General features: G+C 42.9%; 1 protein-coding gene across 1 annotated transcript in view; it reads left to right on the forward strand.

The window, feature by feature from the left end:
- Positions 1-6,950: 6,950 nt before the first annotated feature.
- The window catches only part of SPTB (spectrin beta, erythrocytic), a 123,470-nt gene continuing 109,421 nt past the window's right edge, over positions 6,951-20,999 (forward strand). The window contains exon 1 of the mRNA XM_029950777.1: positions 6,951-7,151. The gene's annotated coding sequence lies outside the window, so the exon portion shown is untranslated. The remainder of the gene's footprint in view (positions 7,152-20,999) is intronic.

Raw genomic sequence — 20,999 nt, forward strand, 5'->3', positions numbered from 1 at the left:
AAAATGATTATATGGCATTTGGTAAAAAGAAAATGATAAGTAATCCTTTAAAAATAGAATTTGCCTTACACAAAGGAAAATGAGGAAAAATTATGTTTTTGATAAGAAGTAGTTATTCTACAAAATAAATCATGTTTGAGTTGAATCATAGTTTCTTGAAGACTTTAAAGCATTGAAGAAATATCCAAACAGAAGTTAAGCAGCTGCAGAAATATCCCACAAAATGGAAAATGAGATGAATTTGCAGAGGTAATGAAGTCTTTTATTGCAATATCTTTCCAAACTTTATTGAGAATTTCCCAAAGGTCTTGGTTAATATTATGAAAAAATATTTTGAATTTAGAAACTGCTCACTAACAAATAAAAGCAATCAAGAACATTTATGCTGGTAATAATTATCACATAAACAAAAAATTGTTTAATTGGTTGAACTATAACTCTTGCTATCATTGTTTATTAACAAACTCAAATTTTTATTATTTATTTTTTTCTTTTCTTAAGTTTATTTATTTTGAGAGAGAGAGAGCGAGAGCATACGCATGCATATCAGCAAGCAGGAGACAAGCAAAGAGAGAGAGACAGGGAGATAGAGAATCCCAAGCAGGCTCCACACTGTCAGCACAGAGCCTGAGATGAGGCTTGATCTCAAAAGCTGCTAGATCATGACCTGAGCTGAAATCAAGAATCAGATGCTTAACCAACTGAGCCACCTGGCACCCCAGCAAACTCAATTTTAAATTGTGTTTTCTCTTCTTGATTTGAGTTCCAGGCTTGATAAATATCTATAAAGGAAGAACAAAGTTTCAGGTTTAGGTACTCAATTATCCACATACAGATTATATACTTTGTGGAGTACTCAAGATAGACTGTTAATGTCAAAATAACGTCAGCTCACTGCTTTTAATGCTTTTTATCCACCTTTTTATGTTCTTAATCCTATGAGCTCAAGGCTTTGGCATACTGGAGGGTGGCCTTGACCCAAGATGAGGTCTGAAAATGGCACTGAGAGGGTAGAGCCAACAAAGTCAAAATTCCATGCTAAACCATCACCATTGTGTTTGCTGTGCCTCATTATGAATGAGACATTGGAAGACAGCAGGCCACTTCCCCCTTAGGTGAACTTGGTGGTAGGTATAAACATGAAACCTACTTAATTTAAGATTCCATTTGTCACCCATAGTCAGTAAGTTAGGTATGAATGTGCCAAGGTGGCTGAGGATCTGGTAAATTCAGGCACAAATATTGCTAATTATTCCTCAGTGAATTCATTTAAAAAAACCTCACTCAAACATCAAAAGGAAAGTGGTTCTCCTGGGAAAAAAATAACAAATATGTATTTTTAAGCCACATAGAAATAATTTTGAATTACCCACTTCTTTGATTGATTTCCACACTTGCAACTCTCTTTTAGTTTCCATGATTTGTTTGCTCGTTAATTTGTTTGTTTACTCATCAGGCCTTTAAGAAGTGTATCTTGTAGTCAGGCACTGTGTTAGATGCTGGGAAACTGAAAACTATATCCTTAAAGCAATGGGGAGCCACTGGATGACTTAAAGTAGTGGAGTGACATGATCAGATTTCCTTTTTTACAGTGTGTACTTTGGCTACTATGTGGAAGAAGAGTTAAAGGAGAATGATACTGGAGAATAGGAGAGCAGTTAGGAGGCTTACAGAAGCAGTTCATGTGAGAAAATATGGGGCTGAATGGTGTGCCCTCCAAATTCCTATATTGATAGCCTGACCCCCAGTACCTCAGAAAATGACCATATTTGGAGATAGGGCCTTTAAAGAGGTAATGAAGGTAAACTGAGGTCACATGATCGGACCTAATCCAATATGATAGTGTTCTTATAAGAAGAGATTAAGACACAGGCACAGAGGAAAGACCATGCAAAGACAGGGAGAAGATAGCCAACTATAAACCAAAGAGAGGAGCCTTAGAAGAAACAACCCTGCCAACACCTGATCCCAGACTTCCAGCCTCCAGAATTGTGAGAAAATAAATCTCTGTTGTTTAAGCCACCCAGTGTGATGATTGTTATGGAAGCCCTAACAAACTCATGCGGCCTAAACAATGCAACTGTGGAAGAACATTAAGCACCTCCCGGCATTAGTTCATCAGCACACCCCAATGTAAGCCTATTACATCCGCACAATCTGGCATCCCCTACATAACAATCTGATCCTGAAAAGGGAGGAAGAGCTCAGGAACAGCTATAGAAGGAATGATGCTCATTTACTCCAAAGCCTGGCTAGTGCTTCCATGGACAAGTTGATGACAGTAGATAAGCCTTGTTCTTCTGCTCCTTTCCATTATTGGTGGAGGAAAATTTGAAATTGGTGGCACCTGCTTCTTCAGAGGATGCTCATGTTGGTATTTGCACACTTGCTGCAGGCTTCCAAGTTCCTAACAGTGACCATTTTGCTTGAGGCATCTAATGGGGAAGTTTGTTCCTTCATCCTCTATCTTGTAAATGGAGGGCTTTTCCAACTGGCCTTGCTCTCTTTTGTGTTTGGGAGTTGTAGAGGCCATGGTTCCCCTAGATGTTTCTAGAAATGGAATGAAATTTTAGCTTAGTGTCATGAAATACATCTCTTGGTGAAAGGGTAAGGAAGGAAACTAATGTTTTTTCAGCTCTAGGCACTATTTTGAAGTTTTCTGTACATTACCACAAGCTCCTGATTCCTCCATTGCTAGCAGGGATTTGAATGAGTGGGACATCAGGTAGGTTCAGGTTTATTTGGTTTGGCATTTCCTTTTGTAAGTAACTTTCTGATATATATGTTCATTTCTTTTTTTTTTTTTAATATTTTTGTTATTTTTGAGAGACATGCAGAGACAGTGGGAGCAGGGGAGGGTCATAGAGAGAAGAGGCACAGAATTGGAAGCAGGCTCCAGGCTCTGAGCTAGCTGTAAGCACAGAGCCTGATGCGGGGCTCGAACCCACAAACTGTGAGATCATGACCTGAGCCAAAGCCGGATGCTTAACCGACTGAGCCACCCAGATACCCCTATATGTTCATTTCTAAGCAAAAGTAGTTTTAAATTTCAAACAAATAACTTTGGTTCTGTGATCCAGTAAAAATAGCTTTAAGATTAATTCAAGGCAGAACAAGTTCTAATTCATTACAGTTTGGAGTTTATTTAATTTTATTCCAGTTATTAGAGTTTATAAGTAAAATCACAAACTTTAAACTGTACATAAAACTGTAAACTATATTTAAAATTCTTCATCCTCCTCTAAATTTAGGATTTTATAATATGAAAATTTGTATTTTCTTCAATTCTGAGAAATTTTATTCTACTCTGTCATTATAATTATCTCCTTTACTCTCTCTTCTCTTTCCTTTAATAACTTCTACTAGACGTATATTGGATTTTAAGGATCTTGCCTCCATGGCTTTCAACCATTCTTTCAAACTTTCCATCTCCTTACTTTTGGCTCTGTGTTTGGGGAGAATTTCTGTAGAAATTCCTACTAATTCCAACAAGTGTAGTAGAATTCTTACTAATCTGCCTTTCAACTTGGTCACTTCTGCTCATCAGCTAATGAATTTTCAATTTAAGAAACTACTTTTTAAATTTCTTATTGCTTATTTGTCATGGATGCAATATCCTTTCAAATCTTGCTGAATAAAATTTAAATTCATTTAAAATTTATCTCTATGTTCTTTATTAACTTAGTTTCCTCTGATATTACTTCTGTTAGCTGAGTCTAGTACTTCTCTTTCATGGCATTGGTTCCTCTATCCTGAAAAATAAATTTTGGTGATTTTGGTTGTCTGATGATCTTTTTCTGAGAATTCATTTGCCTGCCCATTCTGTTTACCACAGTTTCTCTTCAGGGGCCATGAAGGAAAGAAACTGCATGCTATCAGGAGAGAGTGAAGGTTTCCTGTCCTTTCTGGGGGTCAGTAGATACCTGGGCTCGGTCCCTCTGGCTCTAGAATCTCCACTCACTAGTTTATCCCACAAACATCTGATATGTATGCCAGCAGGGAGAGGAGTCTCTTCAATGAATTATTCTGTCCAAGGCCCCCTCCTTCTCTTGTACCCTTTGGCTCTTGTTTGGAACTTCTCTAAGCTATTCCTTTTCCTGAACCTGTTTTGACTTTCTCTCATTTTATTTCTCTTTAGATCAGATCCTGTCTCTTTTTTTCCTATATTTCAGAATTTCCTAAAATGTGTCTTCTTTCCTTGTGCTGTTAGATTCTTATTCTAAGTGGTAGCTTTTTATGAGATTTGGGATGGAAGAAAAGGTAAATGCATGTGCTCAATCCATCCTGATCTAATCTATTGTTTTCTTTATTATCTCTACTGATTATCAAATAATACGAGCTCAATGTGAAACATTCAGAGAATATAGAGATAGAAAGCAGAAGTTCCTCTGTGTCAGATGCCTTTAATGTCCCAATTTACATCCTATTGATATTAGCTGGAGCTGGATAGGCCATTCTGTGAATGCTTCCTCTTACTTTCTGGTTTACTGGCTGACTTTCCTTCCTACTGGCCCAAGACCTTCAAATGCATACCTTCCCTTCTGGCCCAATTACCTGCAGATTGCCTATTGTGAGCTTGCTGGGCAGCTTGGAATTGGGAAGTGTCAACATGGATGGGGGTAAAGGGGGTACAGCCCCTTGACCAAAGAGAATGAGGGCCAATCTCCCACCCTTTTAGATAAATAATTCCAAGAGGCATTATATACTCTTCTCAGAAAATCCCTGCAGAATTAATCTCTGTTGCCCACAACAATGACCTTGATTATGAACTCTTATATTCAGCTTTTCCTTCTTTTCCCCAGTTTCTCATTCCCACTCCCCAGGACTTGCTATTTTTTTCCTCCTTCTTTGACAATGCCCTTTCCCTCTGCTGGTAAACTTCCTCTCTCCCTCAGTTCTGATTTATCATTTCACTATAACTCTATTAGCTGTAAAGCATTTGGGGATGCTGTCAGAATAACAGGCTCTGTAGCAAATGAGGTTGTATTGAATTATTTAGCTTTCAGCTAAAGTGGAGATAACTAAAGCAGCTGAGCTGGTTTGTAAAATCCTAGGGTAATCTGTCCACTGATTTGGTACTTTTATCATTTTTCTTATGGCTGGAAATTATAAATTGTAAGGCTACAAAGAAATATATGTTCAGCCTTTCAGTTCAGTGCCACAGACCTACAGCTAAGGAATTATCTGTTTCATGTAGTATACAATTATGTAGCTGCAATCCTTGGGAATCATGAATTTATTTAATAAGTTTATTCACACAAGGCTTCTAAAAACATAAATAATTTCTCACCATTTTTTCTTTCAAAAATAGATCAAGGATTTCTACCTGATATATCATACTCTCAGCTTTTGAAGTTGGCCTGTTTTTCTTGAGTTTCTCTTGCCAGAATTTGGTTCTTAAATCATTTTTTAAATGAAAAAGATCTGTTTCTAACCAGTAATAAACAAATAGATTCTTAAATGTTATCAGAAGGGGGTTATCACTGCTAATCTAATGGATGACTGCGAATATTCTACCATCTTTCCTATATTACTAGTGTCTCTGGAGAAATTGAGGTTAACAAGGGCCCAAACATTGGGGGGGGGGCGGTGGAGAATTCTGTGGCTTTGTAATATCTGTGGTATTTGCCCCACGTAGCATTTCAGTATTTAAAGACCCATTCCGAAGTGTGGCTACAGCAGGAAGTGAAATCTCCTTGCATCTGTTCAATATATAAACTAAGCATGCACATCTGGCAATTAAACACCCTTTTCCTGGCAAATCCTGGAAAACAGCATAATTACACTCTCAAGCAAATAACTCAGAAGTAAGATTGTTCCGTTAAGAAAAGCAGGCAGTATTAAAATTCCAACTCTTTTCTACATGTTTGTGTTCTTAATCTCCACTGCCATCCATAATACCTGAGAGTACCTGGGCTGATACCAGTTACCTGGGTGAAAAACTGGTCCGGAAACGGCAGATGGAGAAAGATGAAAGCTACAGTGAGCTGTACACTATGTGTTATTGAACAATAACCTTGTATCTTAAGAAAGTCAGGAAAATGGCCAGCTTGCTGGGCTGTCCATTTTCTTCTGTGAATCTCTCTCGAAGTGACTCGGAGGTGCCTTGTCTTTCCTCTTTGGCACCGTTGGTTCTAGTGTTTTCTCTGGCCTACTGCATCCCACCCCATCCAGGCTTGCAGTGAGAAAGCCCCCGCTCGCCTGGAAAGTGGGGCCGGACAGGAAGTGCCGGTGGACTGGTGTGGCAGTTTGCCTGTTGATTTCAGTCTTTGCAATGTGGGACTGCCGGCTGCACTCCGCCAGCATTGCCGGGTCCCCCCGGACCACACCAGGTTTGGCAGAGAGAGAGAGAGACAGTAAGGCTGGGGGCGGGAGCCTCCGGACTTGTGCCCATCCCTACCTTCCCAGAGTCTGTTCACACAGCCTGCCAAGTCAAGTCCGCCCCGGAGCGTGCTAACACCAGCCCCGGGGAACAATCTCTCCAAAAGCCGCCGCAACGGTGGCACACGGCCCGGGCTCCCGCCTCGCCCATCCTACGGTCTAAGCGTGTGTTTTAATATATTTTAAAAACGTGACAGTACACAGTGGAATCGCAGGGCGGGAAAGGCTGGAGGGCTCATTTTCGTGGTCAGGCTTGCTGCTCCGGGCTCACGAATTAGGCCCGAGCTGCAGAATCAACCCCTTTTCCCGCCGCAGGGAGCTCGGGGTAGCTCGCGGTTAGGGGAGGTGAACCACGATGGGGGCGCTGCGGGCGGCTGGAGCTTCTGGCGTCCCGGGCCCAGGCGGCCAGCCAGGAGGCGGAGGCCGGCCGCGGGAGCCGGGCGGAGGCCTGGCAGGTGCCTCTGGGCGCGGAGGCTGATTGGCAGGTGCGGGAGTGGGTGGGGAAGGCGGGGGCTGGGCCTGGCGCTGCGGGAGGCTGCGGCCCCGCCTCCCCGCCCCCGCCGCGGGACTATCTGGTCCCGGCAGCAGCGATGTCCCCCGGCAGGAATGTCCCTCCTCAGATAATGTTATTTATATCTCTGGGCGGGTCCGCGGCTCGGCAGCACCAGGCGCCCGGCGGCCGCTGTGCTAGGAGCCCTGTGCTGCCCTCTTCCCCCTGCGCCGCTGCCGCCCCTGGGCTCGGGGTGGCCGCCGCTAAAGCCCCAGCGCAGGTGAGTCCCGGGAGGGCCCATCGGCCGGCGGGGGCTGGGTGCGGATGCGCAAGGCTGGGGCGCGCGGCGCGAGCGCAGAGGAGGTGCTGGGCCCAGGGGGCGCGTGACGCGCGGGGCCCAGGGGACCGGCTAGGGGCTCAGCCCCGGGTTCGGGGCGTGGGGCCCGGGAGGCCCTGGCGTCTGCGGCAGCGAACACCCTGGGGCGCGGGAATCCGCGTGGGCTTCGGAGGCACTTGGCGAGCGGGGCGCTTTGCTTTGGAGAGCCGGATCCTGGAGCGCCGCCCTGGGGCGCTGGGAGGGCGGGGGTTGTGGGGGGTCGGTGCGTGTTCAAGTCCTGGACCGCCTCCTCCCGGACCCCGGCAAGCGGCAAAGGGGATTCTGCCTCGAGCTTGTCGGACCCTCGCGCTGCCCTCTCCTGCTCCTGCTTGCCGGGCTTCTCAGCCCGGGGCCGCTCAGATTCTCTTCTAGGGAACTTGTCCGCGCGCTCCCCAGGCAGCCCAGCGCTCAGGCAGGGAGGACAGGGCAGGTCAGCGGAGGGGGGCCCGGCAGCCGGCCGCTGGAAACGACGGGGAGTGGCTGGGTGCAGACCCAAAGAGGAAAGAGCAGAATGCCCGAGGCATACTCCAAGGACCTCCTGCCCTCCTCTCCCTTGGATTTCTCCAAGCTGCTACGGTCCACTCAACTCTCACCCGCCTCACCAGTTCCTCTTTCTCCAACAACTTGGCCCTGAGAAATATAGCAGAAAGTGGGGGAAATAGAAGGAGCTTTAAAACCATCCCCAACTCCCACCAACTCGCCCAGACTTCCCAAGGGTGGGGAAGTCGCTGTAGGCTTGAGTACTGTTTCCGTGACAACGAGCTCCAGGTAGTGCCTTGATTTACAGCCTATTAATATCCAAACCACTGTTTTCACTGAGCAATTAGAGGCGTCAGGAGTTGATAATAACGCGCTAAACTGGCTGAAGGGAAATGAAAATCCACTTAAAAAAATTTGTTTAGGTGCATCAGATGGGGGGGTGGAGAGGTAGTGACAGTATTTGTGTAACCATAACTCCTGTCTGTGGAGAGCCTAGGCTGTCACCTCCAGATAGGAGATAGCAATCCAAAATTCAAAGCTTCGAGGTAGTCCTGGTCTATACTTCAGTTTCTAGGGAAAATGATTCAAGTGGCTCCTGAATGAGAGGAGTCTGCGGATCAAAAGTTTTTGGCACCTCTATATTGTCCTCTAAGCTACCTTTAGGTTCACAGATGGTTCTGAATTTGATTCTAGAATTCCCTCTTTGACCACCCTGTGACCTAGGGCAGGTTATTTCCTATTCCAGGGTCAGACTTTTACTCTTTTGCTACGAACCCTGGGTTCCAGAATGTCCTTAAAGACTTTTTTGTAAGCACAGAATGTTTAAGTGTACTGAATGCCCAGCACCCAACACAGTGGCTTGTATTGGCCTGAGGTCTGGGGCTAATTAGGAAAAGGAATGTTAGGCTCACGCTGAAGAAGAGCCTAACAGCCTTGAGACCCCTGGACTCCTCAGAGGTGGATCATTTATACAGAATTTTCGCGAACTCTAGAGTAAAACACAGCTGAAAAACACAAACCCTACATTATGAAAACATGGTCTTTATACCTCTTAGCTGTTGCACTTTGCTTTATTGGTGGCCCAGCCACAAAGATTGGGAATGAGCCAGACCTGTTAATCCTATATTCTCGGAAGACTCAGAGTCAGCTTGTGGAATTGAAAGCACCTGAAATCTCCCAGGCATCCAGGACGGGTCTTGTAGCACAGGCATATCAAGTTGTCCTGACTGGCTTGCCCAGCTGGGAGCTGGGATCCCGGGACACCACTTTTGCTCTGGCTGTGGCTTCTTCCAAGTGTTCTGAGGGTGTCCTCTAGCCAAACACCTACTAGATGATTAGCTTTGGGGTATCTAAAGGTATGGCAGTAGGTGAACTCCCATGAGGGATCATATTTAACAAACTAAAAATGACGATTTTAGTCATGAAAGTTTTGAACTAAAGTCAAAATCTGATGGTTCTGCCACAGTTCTGAAAACAAACTGGGTAAATACAAGTAGTAATTGCTTTCATTTTTTCCCATCTTTTATGCACTGATGCGTGGCTGGTAGTGGACACTCAGTTTATCTTTGTTGGAGAATGAACAAATGAATGCTCAGAAGTGTTGTTTTTTTTTTTTAATCCTATTGTTGGAGTAACTCTGTGAGGTAGTTTATATCCTCAGCATTTTACAAGTCAGGAAACAGGCTCAAGGAGATTAAATAATTTGTCTCATGTCATACAGCTGATGAGAGGTGAGGCCGGGATTCAAACTCTGTTGTTTGGGTCCTACCCTTTTTTTTTTTTAAGGTTAGACGTTCAGCAGGGGATGTAGAAGTACAAGTTGGAAAGATTTGATGATAGGATGATCTGTTAGCCTCACAGTCTTTCCCTCTCAAGATTTTGGGTTATACTTCTGCATCTAAAAGTGAGATAATATTGCCTGAAGATGGTATTGAGTGCTTATTTGCTCAGAGGTGTTTAGCCTGGCCCATTATGTTCAGGTCATTGTTTCAAGGACGGAACTGTAATTTTGGCAGTAGTCAAAGCATGGATTTTTTGAAAACAGATTTTCCTTTCAGTCGAGGAAGTGGCCAGGAGGGCTTGATGATAGATGGGGACAGTGTGATAGAACAGAGGATGACTATAAAAAATTCACGAGGCAAACACTATTGGAGTGGGAAGGGACCTTAGAGGTCACTGAGTCCAGCCTTCTGTTTGTGTGGCTGCTTGCCTAAAGGGGAGACCTAACTGCAGTTTACCTGGTCCTCTCTGCACAGCTATGGTGCATGCCTTCCATGTTTATTACTCTTGCCCACTTCCTTCCTCTCTCTCTCTCTCTCTCAAGACCAATATTAGGTTTATTTTCTGAAGTTCTGCCTAACCAAACCATGGAAGTATTCTTTCCTTTGAGGGAGATTGCGAGAACAACTATTTTAATATCCAGTTACTTTCATCTTAGTAAAACCTTAAAAAAAAAGTATTGGAGGTAAGCAGATGAGAAGTCATTAGTGAGCATTAAACTCTAAACTGTTCCACAGCCTTCCCATTACTTCTTAGGTATACAGATGTGTGCATTTTCACACAATAGGTATATACATTACTATCTTGAATTAATACAGATCTTAAATAATTATGTAGTATTTCTGGGGCAGTGGGGAAAGAAAGAACTTTGGGGGATTGTTGGTACTGTCAGGTACCTGTTTTAATCTAAACCAAATCACCAAGTTGCTCTTGAACTGTTACTTCAGATTGTAAAGTCAAATGCAAAATTATACTTTGTCCAAGACCTGAAAATATAGGAAACCTGACCAACAGGAGGTTTAAAGTAATACAAAGTACATTTCTTCATTATCCATAATGGTTTTTTTTATAATAGTTTATTGTCAAATTGCTTTCCGTATAACACCCAGTGCTTCTCCCCACAAGTGCCCCCCCATGACCTCAGACCTGCAGATTAACATTTATCAATTGGCTTTGGAAGATCAAGAATTAAAATAATTGTGTTGTGTGGGCTAATGAGAAATTTGATTTTATAATGAGGACTGGCAGGGAAGTTCATGGATATTGGGTTCTGAAATTGTACAGATATCACTAGTAAGAAATTGCTGTGGAGAGAAGTATTTCATCTTAGAAGTAGTTTGTATCGACTCAGTTGATTTTATAGATCTCTCTTTGGTTACTCCTCTACCCTAGATAAGAAATCTCTTCAGGAAGAATAAATGCAGTGGTCTGTGTGCCCAAATCATCATGTAGCATTTGCTGGATTATCACAAAGATGCTTCTTTTTTCTGCCAACCCCAAGAGGTGAAGGTCACCTGGTTTTGGAGATGGAGATGGTGATCGAGGGAAGGTGTAGGAGGCAGAATTCACTGTCAGATCTGGCTCCAGTCACTGAATTGTCAACTCCCCTTGGTAAATATTTAGAAAATGTCATAGCATGTTTCCCTTTGTTGCTGTGCTTATTTCTTAATTCACAGCCAAGCAATCCAAGTTCTGCCATTTTCAGCCAGCCTTAGCTGAATATCAAACCACCAGGGGATCCCCAGCCTTCAGCTCACACAATTTTAGAAGCGGTCATAGACAGAAAATGCTTCCTCAGTGGAGATAGCTGGCTAGCTTATGACATTCCCAGACCACCTTTCATTGTTCTTCATTGGCAGGAAGTATTACGAAGCTGTAGTCTTCCTACCGCAGTATGCCATCTCAGGTTTTGCTATAATGTTTAATTTCTACACTGTACCTGTGCAGATCTGGACAAGGGTATAATTACAAGGGCAATTAAAACCCATATATCATGTTCTCAATGGGGGCAAAAGTGGGGCTTCCTTTCTTCCTTTCATTTGTATGCTATAAATTTAGCAAATAAAAAGGTACCAGGCTAGAAAAAAAATAGATTTTGCATTGAATGGGGCAGAACATCCAGGATAGTCCTGAAAAGAATAACAGGGCACTTTGGCAGCTAAAGAACAATAATTGCTTTGAATTATAGTCAATTCAGGAGTTTCCACCATCATGAAAAGGAACAGAAACTTGTATAATCCTGAAAATGAACTAGTTGAAAATCATTTCCATTTGTATTAGGGTGTGTCTCATTTGAGAATTCATAGCATTCCCAATAAAATGAAGCACATTTTAGAGACACAATTTATGAAGAATGAACTAGGGAGAGAGGTTTCTAGTTTCATTCTGTCCCTTTACTTAGTTCCTGCCTGTTTCTGGAACTCCCTAGGAGTGGCCAGCCAGTTGCATCTCCCAGCATATTTCCTCAGGAGTAGAAAAGTAAGAGAAGTCCTTTCCTAGTACAGCCTCCAAGTCATAAGTTAGAGAAAGAGCTGGAAAGGCTTGAGAGAGCCATTTGAGAAATATTCAGAGATAGCAAGCATTGGGTACCTACTGTGTGCATTACACTGTTCTAAGCTGAGGACATGAAAAGGAATCAGATGGAGACCTGCTGCTCTGGTGGGGAAATACTCATGCAAACAAGCAGTGATTCAACAGAGCATCTGAGAGAAGGCCCATGGGAGAAAGCGTCTAATTTGTTATTATTATTATATATATTTATTTTGAGAATGAGAGCGAATGAGCAGGGGAGGGGCAGAGGTAGAGGGAGGATCTGAAGCAGACTCCATGCTGTCAGCACAGAGCCCAATGCAGGGCTCGAACCCACAAACTGTGAGATTATGACCTGGGCCAAAACCAAGAGTCAGATGCTCAACTGACTGAGCCACCCAGGCGCCCCAGAAAGAGTCTAATTCAGGTGGGAGAGTGCCTAGGATTTCTCAAATGGAAGGAGGAGGAATGAGTAGGGGTCGGGGGTTTAGACACATCACCCACATAGATGTACAATAATTCATGATTAAGTTAGGGGGTAGGGAGGAGTTCCATGTGGCTGGAATGTAGGGCACAGCCCACAAAGGGGCTGAAATAAGACTGGAAAGATGGTTTGGGTTCAGTTTATGGAGATGCTTCAAATTAAAATTGATAAAGGTTTTTGAGCAGGGGAGGGACCAGCCTGTTTAAACAATGCTCACTAGTGGTGGGAAAGGGAATGTGAACTAGAGATTAGCACAAGTTGATGATCACATAGATGATATACAGTTCACTCAGTTTTCAGGATGCCTCTGTATATGCATCATCCTGTTTTATTTTACAATGACCATATGAAGAAGCAGGGAAGACCTCATCATTCATGCTTTACAATAGAGAAAATGGGGGTTCCTGGGTAGCTCAGTTGGTTGAGTGTCCGACTTCAGCTCAGGTCATAATCTCATGGTTCAAGTTCGAGCCACTTGTTGGGCTCTGTGCTGACAGCCTGGAACCTGCTTCAGTTTCTCTCCCTCAAAAATAAATAAACATTATTTTTATTATAAAATAATATAAATATAGATTTATTTTATATTTGGTTAGAAACAAGCAGTGATTTGCCCATGCTCCCTGTAGTAGTTCATGACGGAACCTGACTTTGACCCAATTTCCTAGTACTGAGGTAGCAGCTTTGTCCAGATCTTTTCTTCAGTGGAATAATTGAAAATTCTGGGCCTTCTGGTTGAGACCGTGATTGCTTGCTCTCTTCACAGAGCCTTCCACCTCAGTTTGTTGAAGAGAGTGAGGAGGAAGGAAACTTGTTACAGTACTTACTCTTTAAGCACAAACCTCAAGAATAACCCTCTGGCAGGTGCACAGGTGCTGTCCTAAAGTATGAAATAATCTCCAGCATGTGTGTGGATTCCCAGCATGCTATAGATAAGTGATGTTTGTATACCATCAGTTGATATTCTGGCTTTTTCACTCCTTTACCCCAAATTTGGACATTATTATTCTTATGACTCATTTTGGAATGATCTTCGGTGTTTTGATTTGTACTTAAACTTCAATAAATATTTATTGAGCTTTCTTTTATTTGCCAGATATATTCTAGGTCTAGGGGATATACCAATGAAAGTGGCAAAACAGATCCCAAATTTTATGTCACAAAGCACACATAGTAGTTGGGTGAGATAGGAACTAAACACTAACAACAAACAGATAAATATGTTTCATAATTTGCTATAAAAAAAAGAAGAGAAAGCGAGGTGGTTCTATTTGAGGTAGAACGGTGGGGAAAGGCCTCTCTGAAGTTTCATTTGTGCGGAGAGCAAAACCAAGTGAAGGAGAGAATGGGGATGTTTGGGGGAAGAGATTTAGATTGATGGTGAAGGCTCTGAGGTCGGGGTCACTGCTGTGTACAAGGAGAGGGCAGAAAGCCAGTATGACTGGACAGGAGGGACAAGAGTGCATGCAGGAGGTGCTGTTGGAGAGGAAATGGGGTCTGGATCATGAAGGCTTTGCAGCCAGGCTAGGATTTTGTGTTTTAGCCATGCAAGAGGAAGCAACCGGAAGTTGTGGGCAGAGGAGTGATTTGTTCAGATTTGTGTATGAACAAGATCTTTCTGGCTGTCATGTGGAAGACTGACTGACAAGAGTGGAAACAGGAAGGAAAATGAAAGCTACCATCATGGTCCAGGTTAGAGATCATGGCCCAGCATGACGGTGGTGGGGGTGGCAAAATGCAGCCGGCTTCTGGATGGAGTCGAAGGTAGAGCTCATGGGATCTGGAGATAGAGGATGAGAGAAAAAGAATAAGTCAAGGATGACTCAGTTACTTTTGGCCTGAGCAACTTTAAGAATGAAAAAGCCATTTACTGAGATGAGATATATCTTGTCAAATGTACTGTGGACTCTTATTTTTTATTTTTGTTATAACTGAGTTGATTTGGAATAGACTCAGGCAGACTTTTCATTTAAATATTCCCAAAAGAAGGTGCTTTATGGTGGGTGACTCATGACATCTGCTTGTTTTGAATTAGAGCCTTAGATGTACAGTTAGTTCTGTGTGCTTTATGCTGTTACTTTCAGGTCATTGTCACAACATCTTGACTATGTGATAGAGATTAAGATATAATGCAAACAAGATGGAAATGTATCTCACTTTATAATTAGAAATGTTTTGAATGTGTTTAGAGCCTCAACATCTTTTAACACTTTCTGGTGGTCATATTTAAAAAATCTTTTTAAATTATAAAATGAATTCACACACATGATTAAGAAGTGTATCCACATTGTACAATGGTATACAATGAAATGTAAAAGACTCCCTTCTCTTACCTCCAGTCCTACTTCTAAAAAGTTAGCAATGTCCACAGTATTTTCAAGTATTTTCAAGTGTTTGGTTCAGCGGCATAAGTACATGTACATTGTACACATTATCGTATATCTCCAGAACTTTTTTTCATCTTCTAAAACTCCAACTGTGTCCCCATTAAGCACTAACTCCCCTCAACCCCCAGCACCTGGCAACAACCATAGACTTGATGTCTCTATGAATTTAACCAGTCTAGGTACCTCCTACAAATGGGACCCTACAATATTTGCCCTTTTGTGTCTGGCTTATTTCAGGTGGCATAATGTTTTCAAGATTCATCCAGGGGCACCTGGGTGGCTCAGTCTGTTAAGCTTCTGACTTCAGCTCAAGTCATGATCTTGCGGTCTGTGAGTTCGAGCCCTGCATTGGACTCTGTGTTGACAGCCTAGAGCCTGTTTAGGGTTCTGTGTCTCCCTCTCTCTCTGCCCCTCCCCTGCTCGCGCTCGCTCGCTCGCTCGCTCTCTCTCAAAAAAATAAAGATTAAAAAATTAAAAAAAAAAGATTCATCCATGTTGTAGCATGTGTCACAATTTCCATCTTAAGACTGAATAATATTCCACTGTATGTATTTTTCACATTTTGTTTATCCATTCATCCATCTGTGGATACTTAGGTCACTTCCATCCTTTGACTATTATGAATAATGCTGCTGTGAACATGGTTATACAAATATCTCTGATACCCTGCTTTTGCTCCTTTTGGGTATATACTCAGGAATATATACTCCAGTTTATCGTTGGATCATATGGTAATGCTATTTTTAATTTATTTGAGGGTCCAACTTTAATATTTCTCCCTGGTCTCCAAAGGGAAGGGCAAAATTTATTAACATTCTCACCTTTGGAACGAAACTGAACTTGAGAATTGTTTATTTGAAAACACTGTCTTTGGGGGATAGTTTGTTATCAAAACTCTTCCATTTGTATATTAGTATGCCTGTTTTAAATCCTAGACTTTTATAGGACAGGCAGGAGGTGTTTAATTTGCTTTGTAAAACATGTAACCCAAACTTAGGTGGGGAAGTGTGTAAATACTATGTGATGATGTATTTCAACCAAAATATCTCCTTGAGCTGGATGACAGGAGTCTGGGTTGTTTCCAGCTTCTTTTCTCTTGCTGTTTGCCCTTGGGCAAAGAGCTTCCTCTTTCTCTAACATTTTTTTCAGGGGTGTGTGTGTGTGTGTGTGTGTGTGTGTGTGTGTGTGTGTTTGTGAATCCACCTTAATATTTATTATCATCCTTAAAAATGTATTTGCAGAGTTCCTTGTAATGCCTAAGTGTTGCCTCCTCTTCATAGCCTGCCTGAAAGCCCCTCTCCCTCTCAGGTCCTGGCGTAGCTTCTTTCCATGTGTTTTTGTAGGACCAGTTCTCCTTCCTTGTTATGGGATGGATCATCTTGTTTTGTAATTGTTGACTTGCCTCCCATACCCTTAGACTATGCTTCTTGTGATGCAGAACTAGGTCGCCTTTGTCATCATCCCCTCCCCCAGCCCCTCCTCCTTCTTCCCAGCACCATGCTTGGTACATAGAGGGGAGTAACTCAAAAATAGTTTTTAATTAGGGCCACCTGGGTGGCTCCGTCAGTTGAGTGTCTGGCTTTTGATCTCGCCTTAGGTTATGATCTTGTGGTTCATGAGACTGAGCCCTTTGTTGGGTTCCACACTGACAATGCAGGGCCTGCTTAGGATATTCATTCTCCCTCCCCCTCCCTCCCTCCCTCCCTTCCTCTCCCTCCACCCCTTCCTCATTTGTGTGTATGCACTCTGTCTCTCAAAATAAATATACTTTTAAAAAGTTATTGATTAAAAATTAAAGAATGAATTTTTGAAATTGTGTATAATTGAGTTATATATACATATGTACTGGGAAACAAATATTTTTATAATTATAATAAGTCAAGATTTATAAGTGTCTCAGCATACTGTGATAGACTGAGAAGTTTTATGTGTGTTTGTTATTTCTATTATTATCCTAGTTTGACAGATGAAAAATAACAAGCTTAAAAAAGTTTATTTACCCAGAATTTTACACTGAAAAGATCAAAGCTGGACTTGAACCCTGATGTATTTGTTCTAGAGTGCTTGTTTAGAATTACTGTGCCCACCATATTTGGGTGGAGGCCCATGGCTTTTAATTCTAAGAGTTTTTTTCTTTTATTTTGTATCTTTAATGGTCTGAAATTAGAGAGGTAACTAGTTGTATACCTTTATATGTTGCTTTATATTTGCAATGATTGAACCTAATAGGCTCGAATCCCCTTATTAGCTTTTAATAAATAATGTTCTGGATCCTACTTCCAGCATAGTTCTTTGACATCTGAAGATGAAGATGCTAATTAGTACCATACAATATACTTGCTGTCATAAGGCAGCTCTTCATAGCTGTGCTAAAATTGCTTTAGAAGAGATCTGATATTGTCAAATTAGGTAGCCTCCTTCCAAACCCAGGTCCGAAGCTCTCTGTGGTATTTGACTTTGCTAACCACTCTTGCTTAGAAAGTAAGCCCCGTCTTGGCTTCTGGGATCCAGGGTCTCCTCCCAGCTTGCTTACACTGCAGGCTTGCTTGCTTTCTCTTTCTTTCCTTCTCCTTTTCTTTCGCATTTGTTCCTTCTTCTCTACCAGCTCTCAAATGTTGGGGCTTCCAGTGCATCTAAATCCTTATGTGTAGCTAGCTGTCTTCATTTGTTTGTAACAAGCTGTCTCAAACTTATTATGTAGCAATAGGACCACTTGGCTCCTCCCCCCGCCTCACCCCCAAACCTGCTCTTCTACCTGTTTTCACAGCTAGATTTCCACTGTCCCTATGGTCACCAGCATGTACCTCAGCAACTTTTGGGGGGTTTCTTCTCTTCATACTTCTGTATCCAGTTGGCTGCCTGTTTATTTTTTCTCAAATTTTCAAATTAGTTTCCTTCAATTTTCACTGTCGTATGTTTGAATAATTGACCTTCAGTCTCTTTCTGACCCATCTTAAACTCTGATCTCAGAATTATTTCTAAAAACATGAATGTGAGTCATTCAGCTGCTTTAAAACCTTCAGTGGGTCCCATTGCCCCAGAATAAATTTTAAACAGGCCACTTGTCCCAACATCCCTCCCAGCTTCACCCCCTTTCTACTTACTGTACATTGGATGGTTGTGACTGTGTCACCTCGGGGTGCGTTTTCACCCCCATGACTCTGCTTCTACTGTTTTGTAGGCCTGGAATGTCTTTCTCTGTTTCCTTAGCTGTGAACTCACACACATGTATCTTTCAAGGTCCCCCTCAAACATAACCCCTCTGGTGCTTCCCCTGTTCCCAGAAGCAAGAAGACATCTACTCTCTGCTGTGAATTCTCAAGCTGTCACTTTTCACATTGTACCCTGGCTGGTCATGGACAGGTCTGACTCTCCTCTTGATTATGGGTTCCTTGAAGAAGGGACATTTGTCTGGTACCCATGTGGACATTGGTGCCTAACAGCATCTGGTGCATGTGTGGAACCCAAGAAACATGGATTGATTGCGTGATAGGGGAAGTTTCAAGAAGCACTGAAAATAATCCCCAAAATGGTGACCTATGAAGATTATGAAGTAGGGGCAGTGGGAGAAACTCAGTGTTGATGGCATTGGGTAAGGAGTGAAGAGGAGTGTGTGAGACCTGGGTGGAGGCTGTCTCCCCACCTCTGTATTCTCCAATTGCTTCCCATTCATTGGACACAAAAGTAACAGCTGATTTTTAACTTACATCATCAGAATATGCCTATTGCTGGGAAAATTCATCCAGAATACAGTCACTCCCACCTCATTTTTCAGTGAATGTTTGAGGCTGACCCTTAGAAAGCAACTATGAAAGGCTGTTTGAGTGGGTGTTTCAGACTGATATACAGAAGATTTGTTTTATAATGGTGAAGAAGCAAGAAAAGCATTTCAGAGAAAAGACCAAAAGTTCTGCGTAGAAGTTCTTTTTCGCTTGTTTGGGGTTTTTTCTTTCTTTTTTCTGGATGCATGTAATCTTTTTTGTTTGTTGTCACTAAGGTATGTCGGGGTGGAAACTACCTTGTAAAATGTCACAGCACTATTAGTTGTTTCTTTCTGCCCTCATTTTTGCCTTACCCAGACAAAAAGTGAGTTTCACCAATGGATAGACTCATGTGCTTGAGAGCATTTTTGTTTCTTTTAACAAAACTCTCTGTCATGGACACACTCCCACTACAATCCAATGGCTCTCTTCTTTACTGTGCTCTGTGCCCATTGATAGGAGGTGGTTTTTAACTTCCAAAGGCAGTGAGTGGAGCTGCTAGGCTTTTATAAATATGTTGGGGAGGGGGTCTGAGCTGAACTCCGAAGGTCTTGGGAAGATGTGCCCAGGATAAAGAAGCACAAAGGACAAAGTTAGACCTTGTGCAGGGGACGTGAGTGTAGGAAGACAAAGGAAGCGACTCAGCCAAGACAGCTGAAGGCCCTAGTGAGTCTAAGGGGTACAGTGAAGCCAGTGGTAAGCAGACAACAGTCAGCAAACTTGACCCAGAGGTGACAGTGAGAATGAGGGTCTACTGAGAGCTTCTAGAAGCTCTCGGAGGCTACAGATGCCGGTGATGATTATCCTGTCTCACAGATTACTAGGTACCATAGCAAAGGTTACCAGCAGGCTGACTACTGGTTAGTAGTCTGGCTGCACACCTTTTGAGTGAATAATCCTTTCCATTTTGGCAGATGGTTTGTTTTGTAGTATTTTAGCAATGCTACGGTCTTGGTTTTGCTCATTTCAAATCTAGTCTCCTGCTTGCAGGGTCAGTGGATCAGCCTCTGCCTTTCTCTGCAAGGTGCTCTGTGCCTTCTGTACGTGCTTTCTACAGCTGCTGAGAAATCTTGTTGCCCAGACATCAGGCAGAAGGGTCCCTCATAGTGCGAAGTTATCAGAAGAATGACAGGGGTTTACAGGCATAGAGGGTATGATGCAATGATAGAACCAAAGGGGTAAGAAGTCAGTACCCTCTGCAGGGCGGAGACCCACACCTGTGAGGACAAGTGACGTTGTTTGCATTCAAAGCTGTGTGAAGTCACTTTGCCTAGGAGACTGGAAAAATACTCGACAGGCAGGCTGCTGGCTGAGCGGGGTGGGTGCATGGGAGAGCAGGTAACTCAGTACCGTGCCCTCGATGTAGCAACTCTGACGGCAGCCTCGGTTGAGCTGCCCTCACTGCCTCTGACCCAGAAAATGCTCAGAAAGTGACTGCAGTGAGATGCATCTTCAAGGTGACGCTTTCAGTCCAGGTGGGGGAGGGATGTGGAGGCAATCCCTGGGGTTCAATACTTCCTTCCTAAATGTGCCGGGAGTGACTTTGTTTATGCTCTGACCTGGAGGAAGTCACTTTCCGTCTCACCCTGAGTCCACTAGCAGAGTGCCTTCCGATTGTTTTGCATACGCCTTGTGCCCCCTCTGCTCTGCGGAAGAGGCACAGGTGAACTGGGAGCTATAAAACTCCAGGCATCGTAATTCTTCGCCAACAGCAGAGTCTAGTGAGCAGTGTATTTGGTTGGCAAGTGATCATTACAGTATATACTTGGTTTCTCTGCCTGTAAAAGGGTGGGAATGCTTTCTCATTGAAATGTGAAGGAGGTCAAAATGAAATAATAGTGTATGTATTTTCCTTTTTTAAAAACCTGATGCTTGCAGGATCAAAACATCTCAGAGAGAGATGGTCTATAGGTAAAAATGTACTCAGAGGACCTTACAGACATCATCTAATAACCTAGAAATCTCCAGAGTGTCTGGTTGAACGCCTGTACCTACCAAAAAGGGAGATGTGCAGAAGGGAGGTGACTTGCCGGAGGCTGCAAAATTAGTCTAACTGGAACCCAGGTCTCTCAGTTCAGTCCTTGGCCCAGTCCCTCCCTGCCTCTACCCCTCCATTCCCCCTTCCCTTTTCCTCTTCCTCCTCCTCTAACAGATTTTAAAAACTGGTTTTAAATAATTTTAACATGAACACATGTGTCAGGCCATAGAGCTTGATCTCTTTTATTCTTAACAGCTGCATAGTATCTTCTGCTACTGTTTCCATGATGACTTTAACATGTATAAGCATCAGATTCTGTGTCTCCCTCTCTCTCTCTCTGCCCCTCCCCCACTCATG

Source organism: Suricata suricatta, chromosome 9 (assembly GCF_006229205.1).
Source record: "Suricata suricatta isolate VVHF042 chromosome 9, meerkat_22Aug2017_6uvM2_HiC, whole genome shotgun sequence".
NCBI classification, from domain to species: Eukaryota; Metazoa; Chordata; class Mammalia; order Carnivora; family Herpestidae; genus Suricata; species Suricata suricatta.